Source organism: Bubalus kerabau, chromosome 1, assembly GCF_029407905.1.
Source record: "Bubalus kerabau isolate K-KA32 ecotype Philippines breed swamp buffalo chromosome 1, PCC_UOA_SB_1v2, whole genome shotgun sequence".
NCBI classification, from domain to species: Eukaryota; Metazoa; Chordata; class Mammalia; order Artiodactyla; family Bovidae; genus Bubalus; species Bubalus kerabau.
Genome location: NC_073624.1, coordinates 21,440,303 through 21,460,976, shown reverse-complemented (window position 1 = coordinate 21,460,976; position 20,674 = coordinate 21,440,303). Strand labels below are relative to the sequence as shown.

General features: G+C 39.2%; 1 pseudogene; it reads left to right on the top strand.

Moving 5' to 3' along the window:
* The first annotated feature begins 12,784 nt into the window (after window positions 1-12,784).
* On the top strand, window positions 12,785-13,464 carry LOC129625684 (male-enhanced antigen 1-like; annotated as a pseudogene).
* Window positions 13,465-20,674: the final 7,210 nt, after the last annotated feature.

Below are 20,674 nucleotides of genomic sequence, written 5' to 3'. Positions count from 1 at the left end.
GTTGTACAAAAGGAACTCCAGCTAGTGTTTTCGAATAATGAATCATAGTTAGCTCAATACATTTTACATCAATTAGAAGCAAGAGCCTTCTTCAGTGTGTGTGCTCATAAGATGTAGATGTTAAGATCCAAGTGAAGCAAGACTGAATATGATGATAGTGTTTAAAGAGAACCTGAACAGGGGTTTCCCTGGTGGTCCAGAGGTTAAAACTTCACCTTCCAACTTAAGGGGTGTGGGTTCGAAACCTGGTCAGAGTGTTAAGATCCCACATGCCTCACAGCCAAAAAACCAAAAGAGAAAATGGATTCAATATGGTAATAATTCAATAAAGACCTTAAAATCAAAAATATCTTTAAAAAAGAGAGACAGAACTTGAATATAGGAGAGCAATAGCATGTGTGTGCTCATTTTTTAATACTTTACGGAGATCAGGTAAATGCCCTTAAAGTAAATAACAACACATGTCTCAAAATGATAGAGACTTTTGGTGAAGAATGACTTGTCTACTCTTAGAATTTCTCAGTAAAATACACACAAATATATATGACTTATGGAAAGTCCAGTGTGTTAGTCATTCAGTCGTGTCCAATTTTTGCAACCCGATGGACTGTAGCCTGCCAGGCTCCTCTGTCCATGGAATTCTCCAGGCAAGAATACTGGAGTGGGTTGCCATGCCCTCCTCCAGGGGATCTTTTCAACCCAGAGATTGAACACAGGTCTCCTGCAATACAGGCAGATTCTTTACTGTCTGAGCCAGCTGAAAGTCCTGGAAAGTCCAGCATGGTACCATAAATTAAATTTTAAATTGAATATGTGTCACAATATGTCAGAAATTTCTAGAGCTATGAAGTTGATGGGATCTATTCAGTAAGTTCCTTCATGACTGGCAGTTTTCCCACCTGAATCATGACACACAGAGTTTGGGGAAGTGACCTAAAAGTAGTTTTTGAGCATTTCTAACCACAGTCTTTAAACTAGGCCTGGAGGATTGAAGGACAAACTGCCCAGATGAAAAAGCTTCGTTGACTTAGGAAATGGCACCAGGACAATGCAGGAAGTCAGTGAAGAGCCCCTACTTGAACTGAGGATTCCTTTGCACACTTGCTTCACCACAACTCTGAGATGGAATAAGTAAGTCATAGAATAAGTAAGTCACAACTGAGAGTAGAAGACAGCTCATACCTCCATTTAGAGAGCTGGAATACAGATTTCAGCAAAAAGCCCCTTTGCTTGGGCTTGGGCTTGACTGTGCTGCCTGCCTCCTCCTCTGAACTGAATCAACAATTTATGGTCTTTTACTGGCTTCAAGAGGCTGCTTAGGTTTACTCATGGAGAAGAGTAGCAACATTTGGTAATACCATCAGTAAGAATTTTAATATCACTACATGATCAAACTGTTCTCCAGTTTTATATTAGAGAAGGTTGACAGCTCTTTAATGAAAACATCCAAAAACTGAGGGCTCTCCTTTCCAATTTAATAGTATCCCATTTCGTAGCAAGATATAACTCAATTCAATGGTGAGAAAAAAGGGAAAAAAATATGCATTTTATGAACACACTTTTCTGTGCAGATGACATGTAACATTATAAAAACAAAAAGAAGAGATATGTTACTCTGAAAAGTATATATTTCAGCTAACCCCAAATTTGAAAATTTTGAGTGTTTGGAACACTTGAGATAAAAAGAACAGACATCAAAAATTTCAAAGATAATGCTGAAAGGAATAACAAGTGAATACTCTCCTCAGATACTAAACATGTTTCAATATTTTAGCAAGTTTTCTATGTGAATCTGACATGAGACAGATAAATGAAACAAAAGAGATAATCTATAAATGTATTATTTTATATTACTATTAAATTTCTTTTAAAGATGGTGAAATAAATTGATGGAGAATAAAGACATTGCTCAGTGTCTTGAGTCAAATGGGTGAAAATTTTGTGAAATAAATTATTTTATTTTTTACTAAACACCAAAGTCATTTCTGAATGAATGAAATCTATACATGGGTATACATTTAAAAGGAATATTCTAGGAATACCAGTGCCTTATACCTGTCAAGGAAAAGGCTACCCACTCCAGTGTTCTGACCTGGAGAATTCCATGGACTGTATCGTCCATGGGCTGGCAAAGAGTCAGACAGGACTGAGCGACTTTCACTTTCACTGATGCCTTATAAGGTAAGAAAACATTTTAAAAAATGCATAATAGAAAAATGGCTCACTTAACCTCAGTATATCGAACCATATAGATGAAAATAACTAAATTTTTAAATGGAACAATAAGTATCAAGTAGAGGGACAGGGAGGCCTGGCGTGCTGTGATTCATGGGGTCACAAAGAGTCGGACACGACTGAGCAACTGATCTGATCTGATCTGATTGACAAAGAGTTAATACTTCAATTTTTTTTAATTTATGTATCTATTTTTGGCTATGCTAGGTCTTCATTGCTGCAGGGGCTACTCTCTCATTCTCTCTCATTGCAGTGCACAGGCATCTCACTGCAGTGGCTTCTCTTGTGGAGCATGGGCTCTAGGGCAGGAGGGTTTCAGTAGTTGCTGTTCCCAGGCTCTAGAGCACAGGCTCAATAGTTGTGGCACATGGGCTTAGTTGCTCCATGCCATGTGGAATCTTCCTGGATCAGGGATTGAACCCTTGTTTCCTACCGGTGGATTCTTGACTGCTGAGCCACCAGGGAAGCTCCAGTACATCAATTATATAAAGAACTCAGGCAGGATATGAAGGGACCAGGGGATTCCCTGATAGCTCAGTTGGCAAAGAATCCACCGGCAATGCAGGAGACCCTGGTTCAATTCCTGGGTCGGGAAGATCCTCGAGAGCAGGGATAGGCTACCCACTCTAGTATTCTTGGGCTTCCCTTGTGGCTCAGCTGGGAATCTGCCAGCAACGTGGGACACGTGGGTTCGATCCCTGGTTTGGGAAGATCCCCTGGAGAAGGGAAAGGCTACCCATGCCAGTACTCTGACCTGGAGAATTTCATGGACCGTATAGTCAATGGGGTTGCAAAGTGTCGGGCACAATTAAGCACCTTTCACTTTCACTTCATTTTCTGTGATATCAGTGTTATAAATGTGTTAAGATTCATTTTGGCCAACCTGGATGCTCAGACAATTGCTCTTTTTGTTTATAACTCTTCCATGATCTCCCTCCCAAAGATTTATGTTTAAAGAGAAAGTTTTTCTGAGTTAAAAAAGATTTTTCTTTAATGTTAAATACTCTGTCCTTGCACATTACTCTTCTGCTTCTGGAACCTCAAAACAAAGTTTCTAAATAACACATACAAATTGAAAAGAGAAACATTAACATCCCAACAGATTTATGGGAAAAAAGTTTAAAAAAAAAAGAATAAAATGGGAAATACAAATAATAATTCAATTGATGAGGTACAACTCAATTTTATTAATCAAAGACGATAAAATCATACTTTCAGTGAAGTTACATCTACAATGTTCTATCAAATTAACATATGCTGCTGCTGCTGCTGCTGCTGCTAAGTCGCTTCAGTCGTGTCCAACTCTGTGCAACCCCATAGACAGCAGCCCACCAGGCTCCCCTGTCCCTGGGATTCTCCAGGCAAGAACACTGGAGTGGATTGCCATTTCCTTCTCCAATGCATCAAAGTGAAAAGTGAAACAAAGTCGCTCAGTCGTGTCCGACTCTTAGCGAGCCCATGGACTGCAGCCCACCAGGCTCCTCCGTCCATGGGATTTTCCAGGCAAGAGTACTGGAGTGGGGTGCCATTGCCTTCTCCGAAATTAACATATAAATGATGCTAAATTGCATCCTTTAACTGTTCTGAAATAGTTTGTGGTCATCTAAGTTGTTTTAAAAATAATTTGGCAATAACTAAAATGATAACAAATCATTACTTATTGTTTAAGTAATAACTATTAGCTACTTAGGATTTTAAATGTTTAAATAATTTGGCCAAGAAGTTATACTCTTAGGAATGTGTATCTTTTTAAAGATTTATTTGTTTATTGGCTGTGGTGGGCCTTTGTTACTGCACTCAGACTTCCTTTTGTTGTGATGCGTGGGCTCAGTCATTGCAGCTCAAAGGCTCTACAGTGCTGGCTCAGTAGTTGTGGCACATGGGGTTATTTGCCCCACAGCATGAGGGATCACCCTGTACCAGGGATCAAACCAGTGTTCCCTGCATTGCCAGACAGATTCTTAACCACTTGACCGCCAAGGAAGCCCAGGAATCTATAACTTTAAGAAATCATAAATATAAAAACAATTTGCACAGGTATATTTATTGTCTCAATAATTATAAAAGTAAACACATGGAAATATTCTGTATCCAACAATAAGAGAATGATGAAGTAAACTATGGGAAATTCAATTGATAGAATATGATGCAATCAATAAAATTATTGTTTCTGTTCAGACACTCAGTCACGTCCAACTCTTTGAGACCCCATGGACTGCAACATGTCAGGCTTTCCTCTCCTTCACCATCTCCTGGAGCTTGCTCAAACTCATGTCCATTGAGTTGGTGATGCCATCCAACCATCTGATCATCTGTCATCCCCTTTTCCTCCTGCTTTCAATCTTTCCCTAACATCAGGGCCTTTTCTAATGAGTTGGCTCTTTGCCCCAGGTGGCCAAAGTATTGGAGCTTCAGTTTCAGCATCAGTCCTTCCAAAGAATATTCAGGATCAATTTCCTTCAGGATTGACTGGTTTGATCTCCTTGCAGTCCGAGAGTCTTCTCCAACACCACAGTTCAAAAGCATTAATTCTTAAAATAACAATCCCCCCCACTCCCCGCACTGTAGAATGATGAAACTTAGAAATTAAAAATCAGATAATGTTGTGTCCAATTAGAAAATTATAAGATGGCCTTGGCTTTTTTGTCACTGTTTTGGAGATTTTCTTTCACTTTCTTATGGTCACAGAGTGGCTTTGATGAGGTTGGTGTCCGGTGATGTTCCCACCTTTACAACAGAAAAATATCCAGGCCTGACTGTGACTGCCACGTCATCTCCTAGCAATGTCAAGGTCTAGCTATTCCTGTCAGCTGGGGGCAGCATTTCATACATTTCAAAGGCAGCTTTGTCCTTCTCACAGTAAGAGAAAGCTAGCTCCAGGTGAACTGGATACCCATATCAAGAATCTGACTATCTAATTGGAAGATATAAAAGACTGTGTACAGGATATTTAACTTACTAAAAGTCTCTCAGCCAATATATACAGAGACACTTTCCAATGAGACTGGAATAATGTATGTCTTTTGTCAAGACTCCCTCTTCCCTAGAAAACACAGATTGACTACCAAATAAATTTTCTATCTTTTCTTACTTTCTCACTAGACTATCCTCCTTTCCTGTGCATTTATTTTTTCCCTTAAATATTGAATGTTAGAGTAACATAATTTTTTTCATGAAAAATTCCATATTTGACCTGTGTTTGAGGACTCAGTTTCAAAGGCTGTGAGATTGTATTTTTCTTGCTTCTAACGTTTGATCCCTAGTAGATGAGGCTGGTGTAGAGGCTTATGCAGGATTCCTGGCAGGAATACTATTTATGATTACTCAAAAGAAAATGAAGTAAGTATAAATCTAACAATATGTCGATAAGATGTGAGTCCTAATAATTACAAAATGATAATAAGAGATGAGGCTTTCCTCGTAGCTCAGTAGTAAAGAATCTGCCTGCCAATTCAGGAGTCGCAGCTTCGATGCTTGGGTCAAGAAGATCCCTTGGAGAAGGAAGTGGAAACTCACTTTGCTATCCTTGCCTGGGAAATCCCATGGATAGAAGAGCCTGGTGGGCTGTAGTCCATGGGGTCACAAAGAGTCAGACATTACTGAGCAACTTAACAACAACAGCAATAAAAATATATAAGAAGACTTCAATAAAAAGATAGATCAAGTTCAAGGAATTTTGTCAATAGTCTCCAGTAGCATGATGTGGCTTGTGAAATATTTAACAGTTCTCTTGTACTTCAGGAGGCATGTGTCTTAATCATCTATTCATATATTTTATTTAAAGGAAAGTAACTTCTTTTGATTAGACAGGATGGGTTTCTTTAGAATGAACTGTAATAAGAAAAAAAAAATACATTTGAATATGTATTAGGTCAGATTTTTGAAATGTAAAAGAAATTTGTCACAGAAAGACTGTGACCTTTCCACTACAGTAAGGGTAAAAATTGAAAGCAAAGAAACTTAAGAATGGTCATGGAAGAACAGTTTTTAGAGTTATTGGAGGAATATAGATGTCTACAGGTTTCTAGCTGATGTCATCATTAGTTTTGCTTTTTCCTGTTTATTTTTAATATGAGAATGGGGAGGAAAATTAGTTGTTCAATGTATTAATGAGAGAGAAGGAGTTTACCCTGCGGAAAACAACATATTACTTCCCACTACTGTATTTTATTCATTTTAAGTAGGGTATTAAGAAGAGGTGGCAAGAATACACAGAAGAACTGTACAAAAAACATCTTCACGACCCAGATAATCACGATGGTGTGATCACTGACCTAGAGCCAGATATCCTGGAATGTGAAGTCAAGTGGGCCTTAGAAACCGTCACTACAAACAAAGCTATCGGAGGAGACAGAATTTCAGTTGAGCAATTTGAAATCCTAAAAGATGATGCTGTGAAAGTGCTTCACTCAATATGCAAGCAAATTTGGAAAACTCAGCAGTGGCCACAGGACTGGAAAAGATCAGTTTTCATTCCAATCCCAAAGAAAGGCAATGCCAAAGAATGCTCAAACTACTGCACAATTGCACTCATCTCACACGCTAGGAAAGTAATGCTCAAAATTCTCCAAGCCAGGCTTCAGCAATACATGAACTATGAACTTTCAGATGTTCAAGCTGGTTTTATTTTTTGTTGTTGTTGTTTTTTGTTGTTGTTGTTTGTTTGTTTGTTCGTTTTGTTTTTTTTATTTATTTTATTTTATTTTTAAACTTTACACAATTGTATTAGTTCTGCCAAACATCAAAATGAATCTGCCACAGGTATACATGCGAAAAGGCAGAGGAACCAGAGATCAAATTGCCAACATCCGCTGGATCATGGAAAAAGCAAGAGAGTTCCAGAAAAACATCTATTTCTGCTTTATTGACTATGCCAAAGCCTTTTACTGTGTGGGTCACAATAAACTGTGGAAAATTCTGAAAGAGATGGGAATACCAGACCACCTGACCTGCCTCTGGAGAAATCTGTATGCAGGTCAGGAAGCAAAAGTTAGAACTGGACATGGAACAACAGACTGGTTCCGAATAGGAAAAGGAGTTTGTCAAGGCTGTATATTGTCACCCTGTTTATTTAACTTATATGCAGAGTACATCATGAGAAACGCTGGACTGGAAGAAACACAAGCTGGAATCAAGATTGCTGGGAGAAATATCAATAACCTCAGATATGCAGATGACACCGCCCTTATGGCAGAAAGTGAAGAGGAACTAAAACGCCTCTTGATGAAAGTGCAAATGGAGAGTGCAAAAGTTGGCTTAAAGCTCAACATTCAGAAAACGAAGACCATGGCATCTGGTCCCATCACTTCATGGGAAATAGATGGAGAAACAGTGGAAACAGTGTCAGACTTAATTTTGGGGGGCTCCAAAATCACTGCAGATGGTGACTGCAGCCATGAAACTAAAAGACATGTACTCCTTGGAAGGAAAGTTATGACCAACCTAGATAGCATATTCAAAAGCAGAGACATTGCTTTGCCAACAAAGGTCCATCTAGTCAAGGCTATGGTTTTTCCTGTGGTCATGTATGGATGTGAGAGTTGGACTGTGAAGAAGGCTGAGTGCCGAAGAATTGATGCTTTTGAACTGTGGTGTTGGAGAAGACTCTTCAGAGTTCGTTGGACTGCAAGGAGATCCAACCAGTCCATTCTGAAGGAGATCAGCCCTGGGATTTCTTTGGAAGGAATGAGGGTAAAGCTGAAACTCTAGTACTTTGGCCACCTCATGTGAAGAGTTGACTCATTGGAAAAGACTCTGATGCTGGAAGGGATTGGGGGCAGGAGGAGAAGGGGACAACAGAGGATGAGATGGCTGAATGGCATCACTGACTCGATGGACGTGAGTCTGAGTGAACTCCGGGAGCTGGTGATGGACAGGGAGGCCTGGCGTGCTGCGATTCATGGGGTCGAAAAGAGTTGGACACGACTGAGTGACTGAACTGAACTGAACTGAGGAGGAGTATTGACACCTCAAGCAGCTGTGGATGTCACATTGTCTTTTCTACTTCTACAAGAAAAAGAAAAAAAACAAACTTGATTTGTTCTGGTAATTTGAAAACTTTGATCTAAAGTATTAGTTCCAAAATATTGTTTAAACATTGTTTTTGCGTCTTCCAAATTTGGCACAAATGGACTTTTGAACCAGCATCTCTAAGTGACCTGGAAGTCGATTTCAGAGATTAGCCACTTTGCCATTGGTCATGCTCGTGGCATTGTGCTCCTGAGACCCCATGACAATGTGAGATTTCTGTTTAAATGAGTAGCCATTCTGAATCTGGATGTATACTCTCTTATAATTTCATTGAACATCTTACTTGGGTTTGTAGTCTTGTCTATAAAATGAATGCTTTTTCATATAAGAAGCAGCTGATATTTTTATCAATTCAATTTAAAGGAGTCAAAAAATTGTTATTATACAGTGCATCTTGCCTTATGTCCTTTCTACTTGGAGTTGATTCCATTTTTTAATCCAGTACTAATGAAGCTGCTAGAATGTTTTCCTTGTAACAATTGAAACATCAGTTTTACATGTCTGATAGCTTGGTAGGCTGTCAACTTCATGACCACATGGTTATTTTTTCCAACATCCCTACACTGGTTCCTGTTCTCCTCACTCCATTTGTCATTTTATCTTCTGTGTTAATTGAAAAGAAACAATTCATTTTATCATTCTCTTGGTTTGGTTTCAATAACTTCTATTTTCTTACACAGTCAATGGCCATCTTGTCATATCATGACATGTGTGCTTTTTCTACCTATATTTCTAGTTTCTTGGGTTTTTTCCCATGGAGTTTTGTGAGGACTCTCCTGTGTAATTGCCAAGGGCTGAGTCAGATCATTTAGACATATATCTTACAAAGATACAAGGGGAATACCTTGTGGCTTCAGAGAATGTTTTCAGCTTCATTTAGGCTTTGCACTTAGCTTATTTTTATCTACCTCTTAAAGCCTGGATAAGAGCTTATTCCAGATTTCAGCATGCAATGCTAAAATTGTATCAGTCGTTTCTGGGCAATCAGAAACAGAAATAGCACTTGTCACTGTGGACACTGGGCACCTTTCATGATTTGTTATCCCGTAGCCAAGGCGGACATCTGTGTTGGGTAACTTTTCAGGATAATTTGTTTCCAAGTCATCCACAGCTTCTACAGACTGAAAGAGAATTCACATGGCTCTTAATTCATGAGTAGTATTTCAGAGGGTAGAGATGATGCTTTTTGCTTTGTTCTTCTCAAAGATGAATTTAAAAAAAAAAAAAAAGATGAATTCTCTAAGAATGTGGTATTGCTTCTGGATTTTCTTTTCTTTGAAACTTTGTGATGACTGTATTTCCATGAGAAGTAAAGACAAAACATTTCTGAAGTTGGGGTGGACAAGGGCAGACAGTAAAAATCGGAAAATCATTTTGAAATGTTTCATTTTCAGTTTACCAAAGAATCTATTAGATTGTTAAGAGTTACAGGAAATGAAAAAAGAAAAAGGGTTCTTTTTTAATTCCCTGTAACTCTTAACAATTTAATAGATTCATGTTGATGTATGGCCAAACCAATACAATATTGTAAAGTAATTAGCCTCCAATTAAAATAAATTTAAAAAAAGAAGAAAAAAAACTGTGACAGAGACCAAAAAAAAAAGAAAGAAATAACAAGGCTTCTTTATAGATACAAAAACAGCAAGCATTAAAAACCATCAACATTATTCCAAACAACCACAGTAAAATATCCCTCATCAGTTAATTTAGCCTTAAATGAAAATGAAATGTCAATCAGTCATGTCTGACTCTGCGATCTGATGGACTATAGCCTGCCAGGCTCCTCTGTTAATGGGATTTTCCAGACAAGAATACTGAAGTGGGTTGCCATTCCTTTCTCCAGGGAATCTTCCAAGGGATCAAACCAAGGTATTAGTTATTCCACTGGACTTTTGGTCAGCAGTTTCATGAAGTTGTTTCTTAACTAAAAACAGTTCTGGAAATCTTGATCAACACACTGGAAAGATCTGAATATTGTCCAAGTAAGCACATTAGAAGCCTGTCCCCAAAAGTCTATTGTTTGGAGGGGGAGTTTGGGGACTTTGAGGTGTCTGGTTCTGTTCTTCCATGGGGCTCAAAGGTGCTACTTCTTCAATTCTGGCCTCTAGCTGGTTTCAGGCCCTTTGTATAAGCATCAGAATAAAACAGAACTGCCTGTAGATGGATAGATACATTTTTTTGCTCATTTTTCAACAGGTAAAATTGGAGTGGGGCTTCCCAGGTGGTACAGTGGTAAAGACTCTGCCTGCCAATGCAGGAGATGCGGGTTCTATCTCTGGGTTGGGAAGATCTCCTGGAGAAGGAAATGACAAGCTACTCCACTATTCTTGCCTGGGAAATCCTGTAAACAGAGGAGCCAGATGGGCTATAGTCCATGGGGTTGCAAAAGAGTCAGACACAACTTAGCGACTGAGCACACACAAAAAATTGGACTACGTGGAAGTTGAGTAGTTTGCCCAGGGTCACAGAAGCACTAAACAAAGAGTCAAGAATTCCCACCAGGAAACCTGGCTCCTATACTATTATCCCAAACAACTAACTGTAAGATGTACCACTACCACCTCCTACACACACACACACACACACACACACACACAGAGGCTGGTGTTCTTGGCAAAGCCACTTATCTTCTGAGGAGCCCTCCCTGTCTTAATTGAAACCCTCCCTCTGGCATTTTGAGGTGCTGTTGTCAATGTGTCTGCCTCAAGTAAGCCCCGGGAGGCCCATAGTTGGAAGTTGTTCCAAATATGCCTGGAACAAATTTATCTCCAAGGCCAACCTCTGTGAACACTGAGGGGCTGAGACAAGATCCCTGCTAGCCATGAGGTCCCCTTTGTACACATGAGAAAAAGTGCTTCTTTGGTGGTGTACATGCTTTTTTTAAATGTGTCTCATCTGTCCCTTCAGGGCTGAGACAGAGCCACTCCAACCCATGGAGATATAGAATTTTTCTGAGTTTTCTTATAATAGATCATGCCTACCACAGTTTTCTTCTATTATGGGTGCAGGGCACTTTTTAAATCCAACATTGTTTGCTTAAAAATTACCTTGTCCACTTCCAAAATTCCAATTGGAGTACTTGGCTTAGAGACAGTGAGGTTTACAACTGACAGAAGATCAACCATGCAGATCAACCATGCAGCTTGAAGGATTTAATGATGCTGTGCATATAGGAGTGTCAACAAGTCTTTACTGTTTGGAGGTATAGCAGCTTTCCAGTACTTCCTGTAGAGAGGCCAATGTCTATCATGTTGGCCTTATTTTTGTGGTGAAAGGAGATTTCACAGAACTTTCAACAAGAAATACAACAGGTAAACCTCAGCTGAAAAGAGTGGAGAATCACGATGTTGTGATCACTGACCTAGAGCCAGACATCCTGGAATGTGAAGTCAAGTGGGCCTTAGAAAGCATCACTACGAACAAAGCTAGTGGAGGTGATAGAATTCCAGTTGAGCTATTCCAAATCCTGAAAGATGATGCTGTCAAAGTGCTGCACTCAATATGCCAGCAAATTTGGAAAACTTGGCAGTGGCCACAGGACTGGAAAAGGTCAGTTTTCATTCCAATCCCAAAGAAAGGCAAAGCCAAAGAATGCTCAAACTACCGCACAATTGCACTCATCTCACACGCTAGTAAAGTAATGCTCAAAATTCTCCAAGCCAGGCTTCAGCAATATGTGAACCGTGAACTTCCTGATGTTCAAGCTGGTTTTAGAAAAGGCAGAGGAACCAGAGATCAAATTGCCAACATCCGCTGGATCATGGAAAAAACAAGAGAGTTCCAGAAAAGCATCTATCTCTGCGTTATTGACTATGCCAAAGCCTTTGACTGTGTGGATCACAATAAACTGGAAAATTCTGAAAGAGATGGGAATACCAGACCACTTGATCTGCCTCTTGAGAAATTTGTATGCAGGTCAGGAAGCAACAGTTAGAACTGGACATGGGACAACAGACTGGTTCCAAATAGGAAAAGGAGTACATCAAGGCTATATATTGTCACCCTGCTTATTTGCCTTATATGCAGAGACATCATGAGAAACACACCTCCTCCAACCATCAGTCAGAAGGGAGGGTGAGGTTGATTCCATCCCACCAAGGGATACATCTGGCCAGAGAGAGGATCAGAAGGTAGGGGAGGTCACCCGTGACTCTGACAGGAGCAGTTTTGGTGAAGTGGTAGAGAAAAAGAAGAACACCATACACAAACAAAACCAGACATTCATGTGGGTTCAAGGAAGAGACTAGGAGGAACAAGTCAAGAGGGGATTATAGACAACTCTTTAGAAGATGTATTTTGTAAAAACGAGTACCAAGTTAGCTGAAAATTGTAATCATTACAGTTAAATTGTGGTTAAAAGTGTTTAACCCAAAGGAATCCTTAATTTAGTTCCAGACACTATTTTTTGTTAACTTATTTAGGAGTTAAATCAGATAGTTTGAAACCATTGACTGTTTTATTCTCACTAGAGAGCCAAGGTCCTAGGTAATGAGACAGGTGAGTTTGGATGGAATGGTTAATGACGGACCAGGAGCTGATGCGGGCATACAGGACCATTGAAAAGAGTGGGCCTGGGATTCAACCTTTGGAACTGAGTGGCACCTGCCCATTGGCAGCAGTAGTTCTAGTTCTAGGGGGGAGATACCACATGTTCTGAAATCAGACTGAGGAACTCAGGCTACACCAGGGCCCTACAGAAGGCACTGGGGATTGGAGCAGTGAGGAACCAGAGGAAATGAGAGCAAGACCAGCTGGCTACTCCTGAACCAAGATTCTGAACAGAAGGAGGTAGAGTCAGCATCAGTGGGTGACGGAGAAGATGTAGTTGCTGATATCCAGGATCAGATCCATGTGTGACGGAGGAGGCATTGTTCCTGAGCAGATGGAGCTGGAGTCCCTGAAGGACTGGCCCTTAACTGTCTTCTCTGGCTCTGCCAGCCCTGGGGCTTCATTTGCCAGACCCACCATTAGAAAACAAAGATGAAGATGAGGAGTGAGCTACAGCATGGAGCAAACACAGTTCTGTTCCCATGGACCCAGGACCCAGAACACACAGAACTGATGAAAAGGAGAATGGATGGAGTACATCTGTCTGCACCAGGTGTTCCTGCCTGGACTCAGAAGATTATCAGTTGTCCAGTGGGAAGATGTGGTATAGTAGGTCCTCCAAGCTAGGCAGAATGGCCTGCCTGGAAGTGACCACACTTAGAGTGGCCGTATCTACCTGCATTCCAAACCAGAACCAGCACTGTACTGAATACATCTTGGTTGAAATGTCCATCTCCATCCTCCCTATATATACAGCCTATGGACCATAGCCTGACAGGCTCCGCTGTCCAAGGGATTCTCCATGCAAGAATACTGGAGTGGGTTGCTGTACCCTCCTCCAGGGAATCTTCATGACCCAGGGATCAAACCAGAGTCTTTTTAAGTCTCTCATATGGCAGGCAGGTTCTTTATCACTTACGCCACCAAGGAAGCCTATATATATATATCAATCCTAAACTCCCAATCTATCTCCCTCCTCTCCCTCCACTCTTCCTGGTAATCATAAGTTTGTTCTCTAAGTTTGTATGTTTCTGTTTTGTAAATAAATTCATTTGTATCATTTTTTAGGTTCCACATACAAGAAATATCATATGATATTTGTCTTTCTTTGCCTGATTTACTTTACTTAATATGATAATCTCTAGTTCCAACCATGCTGCTACAAATAGCATTATTCATTCTTTTTAATGGCTGAGTCATACTCCACTGTATATATGTGCCATAGCTTCCTAATGCACTCATCTGCTGATGGACATTTAGGTTGCTTCCACGAACATGGACTTAAGACAAATAGAAATACCTACTACTATACACCTCCAAAGGAAGGGATTCAAAATGACAAGTTTTTTTGTTAAACACCTCTTCTTTACATTGTTTTTTCTCTTTTTTCCCAACCATCATTTCCTGCTGTGTAGTCTTATGTTCCACCCTGGGCATATTTTCATCCCTTACTTCTAATCTACCATTTATAGTTTGTGAACTACTCAACTAATCAAACCCATCAGAATTGTGCAGAATGTAACTACGTAACTGATTTTGAACCAGGATCAGAATGGTACACACTTCTGAACAGTACTTATTTTAAGAGCTTTATTCTGAGCACAATGTTTCAGCAGGTCTTTATAAAATTAATAAATTCTTTGATGGACTTAAGTATTATTCATATACTTGATTCTTAACTCTATTAATAAGGTTTTCCTCTCAGTTATATTAATTAGCATAGTGATTAATTTTTGAGTTGTACTCTGTCCCCCATGATGAAATGCAGATCTCCTAATGTGTGAAAGCAGAGTATGTCAGGAGATTTTCCCTGTGGAAGACTCAGCCAATGCATTTCTATCATTTCTCTGCTACAAACAAAGCTGCAAAGTATATTACTGCATAGGTACTTATTCTGAGAATTTCTTTCCAGTAGAAAACTACAAGTTTATAGAATATGCACATTCTTCAACTTTATTAGATATTGACAAATTTTTCTTAAAAGAAATTGTAGCAATTTATATTTTCATTAGCCAATAATGGGAATTCTGGAAAATTATTTGTCATTGACACCTCAAATACTGGGCTTCTCTGGTAACTCAACAGTAAAGAATCTGCCTGCCAGCGCAGGAGAGGCAGAGTGGATCCCTGGGTCAGGAAGATATCCTGGAAAAGGAAATAACAACCCATTCCAGCATTCTTTCCTGGGAAACCCCAAGGACAGAATTTCCTGGTGGGCTACAGTCCATGGGGTCTCAAAAGTGTTGGACATGACTTAACAACTGAACAGCAACAACCTCAAAGATTGCCTCTCTATCTTTTTATTTCACTTATTTCTTATGGAATGCTTATTAAACGTTTTCTGGCATCTTCTCATTCTATCTTCCAAGTTTTTTAAATGTCTCACATTTTTTAAATCTCTTTATTATCCTCAGCTTTAAGTTCAGTTCACTTCAGTCGCTCAGTCATGTCCGACTCTTTGGGACCACATGAATCACAGCATGCCAGGCCTCCCTGTCTATCACCAACTCCAAGAGTTCACTCAGACTCACATCCATTGAGTCAGTGATGCCATCCAGCCATCTCATCCTCTGTCGTCCCTTCTCCTCCTGCCCCCAATCCCTCCCAGCATCAGAGTCTTTTCCAATGAGTCAACTCTTCGCATGAGGTGGCCAAAGTACTGGAGCTTCAGCTTCAGCTTCAGCATCAGTCCTTCCAATGAACACCCAGGAATAATCTCCTTTAGGATGGACTGGCTGGATCTCCTTGCAGTCCAAGGGACTCTCAAGAGTCTTCTCCAACACCACAGTTCAAAAGCATCAATTCTTCGGTGCTCAGCCTTCTTCACAGTCCAACTCTCGCATCCATACATGACCACAGGAAAAACCATAGCCTTGACTAGATGGACCTTTGTTGACAAAGTAATGTCTCTGCTTTTGAAAACACTATCTAGGTTGGTCATAACTTTCCTTCCAAGGGGTACGTGTCTTTTAGTTTCATGGCTGCAGTCACCATCTGCAGTGATTTTGGAGCCCACCAAAATAAAGTCTGACACTGTTTCCACTGTTTCTCCATCTATTTCCCATGAAGTGATGGGACCGGATGCCATGATCTTCATCTTCTGAATGTTGAGCTTTAAGCCAACTTTTTCACTCTCCAATTTCACTTTCATCAAGAGGCTTTTTAGTTCCTCTTCACTTCCTGCCATAAGGGTGGTGTCATCTGAATATCTGAGGTTATTGATATTTCTCCCAGCAATCTCGATTCCAGCTTGTGTTTCTTCCAGTCCAGCGTTTCTCATGATGTACTCTGCATATAAGTTAAATAAGCAGGGTGACAATAAACAGCCTTGATGTACTCCTTTTCGTATTTGGAACCAGTCTGTTGTTCCATGTCCAGTTCTAATTCTTGCTTCCTGACCTGCATACAGATTTCTCAAGAGGCAGGTCAGGTGGTCTGGTATTCCCATCTCTTTCAGAATTTTCCACAGTTTATTGTGATCCACACAGTCAAAGGTTTTGGCATAGTCAATAAAGCAGAAATAGATGTTTTTCTGGAACTCTCTTGCTTTTTGCATGATCCAGTGGATGTTGGCAATTTGATCTCTGCTTCCTCTGCCTTTTCTAAAACCAGCTTGAACATCAGGAAGTTCACGGTTCACATATTGCTGAAGCCTGGCTTGGAGAATTTTGAGCATTACTTTCCAGCAAATTTGGAAAACTCAGCAGTGGCCACAGCTTTAAGTTACAGTACTTTAATTACCCCTTCAGTTTAATTAGCTATTTATTTGATTTATTAAAGAGTTAATAGAGTGTTCATTTCTAAAAGTTCCATTTAGTTATTTTAAAAATGTGAAGTCAAGGTGTCACAGCTGGAGTCTGGCCCAGGAATTAAGTCCTTGAATTCTCCTTGCAAAAAAAAAAAAAAAAAGTTCTGCTTTTGTTTCCTTTATTTTGTAATATATTCTTTCAGGTCATTACTTACATAATATTGCATTCTTCTGATTTGAATTTTCCTGTTTGTTGCTTCATTTGACTCTCTTAAACAATATATATTTTTAAATTTTGTATTGTGAAATCACCTCCAACGTGGATTTTTCCACATTGCAGAAGTGCCACTCTGGAGGAGTTTTTTAAAAACTGAAATAAAATTGGAATGCAGTAATACCTCTACATACAGACGAGTTCTGTTCTGAGAGCATGTTCATAAGAACAATTTGTTCAGAAGTCAAAAAAAGTTAGCATAGGTACCCAACAAACATAAATGGCTATATGATGCTGCACTCTATGGGTGTATAGTATTTTTCAGACAAATAATACATAAAAAACAAACACAAAAATAAAGAAAATAATTTTAGTCTTACAGAACATTACCTTGAAAAGTTTAGTAGTACAGCACAACAGCTGGCATAGAGGGGCTGGCATCGAGTGAAAACAGGCAAGAAGAGTTACTGACTGGAGTGGGGAGAGGAGGTGGGAGATGGTAGAGCTGAAGGATCATCAGCAATAGGAGATGGAGGGCAAATTGCAGCTTCACGAACACCTGACATTCATGGCACAAGTTCTGGTTCCTTGCTGGATTCAATTCTCTGTTCCTTCTTAAAAAAAAAAAAAAAAACAGTTTGGTGGTGTCTGGGTAGTAATTCTTTTCTTATCATAGATGATATGGTAGCACTTTATTTCATCCTGAATGGCTGCTACAAACTTCATGTCCCCTTCTACATTTGGGTCCATACTATTAAAAACTAACAGTGCCTCCTCAAATAAAGAAAAACCTCTTGCCATTTTCTGTGTCATGAATCTCTTAATTTCTTAAGTTACTTCTTCGTGTTGTCTCTCTTTATCCTTACTCCGGGCCTCCAATTCTATCAGGTCTTCAGTGCGTGTTCACATCTTTGAAAGTTCACAACTTAAAAGTTGGTATGCAGGGGAGTTACTGTAATGTAAAATCAGATCTTTTAAATCAAACAATTTAGTGGTATGAAGTATATCCACAATGTTATACAACCACCGTCTCTATTTCCCAAATGTTTTAATCACCTCAAGAAAAAAACCTCATACCCATTAAGAAGTTGCTTCCCATTCTCCACCAGGACATCTAGCCCCTGTCAAATCCCCATCTGACCTGTGTCTACTGCTTTGCCTATTCTGGATATTTCATACACATAGAATCATATGATGTGTGACCACATATGAGAAAAAGCAAATACCTGAATAAGGACTAAAACAAATCTAAGTGAGATTAAAATGTGTTTACTGAATTTACTTTTATCAGTAACCACATATTTTCTGTTAAAAGATTCTACAGATACAAAAACAGATACTTTATTTAAAACATGAGCAGAGAAGCTGAATAGACATTTTTCTAAAGAAGATATACAGATGGCCAACAGACACATGAAAAGACATTCTACATCACTAATCATCAGAGGAAAATTTCAAAAGCACCATGAAATACTGTCTCATAGTTGTTAGAATGGCCATTATAAAAACAAGAGACAAGTGTTAGCAAGAATGTGTAGAAAGGGGAGCCCTTGTGCACTGTTCATAAAAGTGTAAATTGGTACAACCACTGTGGAAAACAGTATGGAGTTTCCGCAAAAAAATATAAAATAAAACAATCATATGACCAAGTAAGTTCCTTGATGTCTTGTAGCTCTTTCCATGACAGCATTACAGTTTAACTTTAATGATGCATATTTTTTTCACTTTATGGAAGTATCACTTTTTATTTAGCAGCACTTCTATTGATGTAGATTATGTTTTTTGGAGTTTTAAATTTTATACAGTTAAATGCATAATGAATATGAATAAATCTTACAAATAAGCATATAAATTTTAGAAAGCTAAGTTGTTTAATGTTATGGCTTTATTTTTTAATATAAATTTATTTATTTTAATTGGAGGTTAATTACTTTAAGCAAAAATAAACAAATGGGACCTAATTAAAATTAAAAGCTTCTGCACAACAAAGGAAACTATAAGCAAGGTGAAAAGACAGCCTTCAGAACGGGAGAAAATAATAGCAAATGAAGCAACTGACAAACAACTAATCTCAAAAATATACAAGCAACTCCTGCAGCTCAATTCCAGAAAAATAAACGACCCAATCAAAAAAAAGGGCCAAAGAACTAAATAGACATTTCTCCAAAGAAGACATACAGATGGCTAACAAACACATGAAAAGATGATCAACATCACTCATTATCAGAGAAATGCAAATCAAACCACAATGAGGTACCATTTCACACCAGTCAGAATGGCTGTGATCCAAAAGTCTACAAGCAATAAATGTTATGGCTTTAGAAAGAGCTAAGCATTCTTTCCAATGTTTCCAGCAAGCTTCTAATCAAACACCTATGCTTTCAAATCATCCAGCCAAAGAAGCAAAGGAAATAGAGAATACATGTTGCATTCTTGCTGTCTCCTATCCCCTTTAGTACGTTTTCTTGGTAGGGAAATAATTCCCCATAACAGTTAGGGTTCTCCAAACAAAACTGATAGAATGTGTATGAGATTTACTTTGAAGAATGGTTCATGTAATTTCGGAGGCTGGTAAATTTAAAATCAGCAGGGAAAGTCAACAGACTGGAGACTCAGGGAAGGGTCAGAGTTGCAGTTCAAGTCCAAAGACTGTCAAAATGAAGTAAGAGTTGATATTTCAGTTCAAGTTCAAAGACCATCTGCTGCCAGAATTTCCTCTTGCTTGAAAGTAGTCGGTCTTTGTTTTATTAAGGCCTTCATCTGATTGGATGAGACCCATCCACATTACAGAGGGCAATCTTCTTTACTCAATCTCCACTGATTTAAATCTTATCTTAAAACGTCCTTACAAAACTATCCAAAAAAATGCTTGACCAAATACATTTGATTTAAACGTATTTGGCTGAGCCAGGTTGACACAAACTTAAGCATCACGCTGCAATAGTGATGGATCTTCTCACTTCAACAGAGTAGAATACTTAAGTCAAATTCCCTGCCATGAATCATAGCACTTTCTCCAGATTGAAAAGCAATGGAAGAAGAAAGAAGCCCCAGGTTGAGGCATCAAGTGACAGACATGTGCAAGTACACACAGAATGGCTCAAAAAGACAGCTGGGTAAAGCCCAACACACATTGTCTCTTTTGCTTTGTGTGACAAAAGGGGTTCACTAAAAAAAGATAATTACAACAGACTTTCAGCTGACAATCAGGATTATAAACCTAGAAATCTGAAAAAATTGAAAACACTGAATTTCAAGGAAAGTAGCACTGAATTTCAAGAACAGAAGAATTGATGCTTTCGAACTGTGCTGTTGGAGAAGACTCTTGAGATCCCTTGGACTGTAAGGAGATCAAAACCAGTCAATTCTAAAGGAAAGCAATCCTGAATATTCATTGGAAGGACTGATGCCGAAGCTGAAACTCCAATACTTTAGCCACCTGATGTGAAGAGCCAACTCATTAGACAAGACCTGTTGCTGTGAAAGATTGAAAGCAGGAGGAGAAGGGGATGACAGAGGAAGAGATGGTTTATGGCATCACCAACTCAATGGGCATGATTTTGAGCAAGCTCTGAGAGATGGTGAAGGACAGGGAAGCCTGACGTGCTGCAGTCCATGGGGTCGCAAAGAGTCGGACACAACTGAGGGACTGGACAATAACAACAAATGAGAGAAAGATTGAAAACAGGAACTAAACAGTGTCTTTACTTAGAAACATTATCAGAAACATCTTTATTTATCTGTGTATAAGAATGGAAATAGAAATTAGCAAGAGGTTCCTTTTTCTCCACACCCTCTCCAGAATTTATTGTTTATAGACTTTTTGATGATGGCCATTCTGACCGGTGTGAGGTGATATCTCATTGTAGTTTTGATTTGCATTTCTCTAATAATGAGTG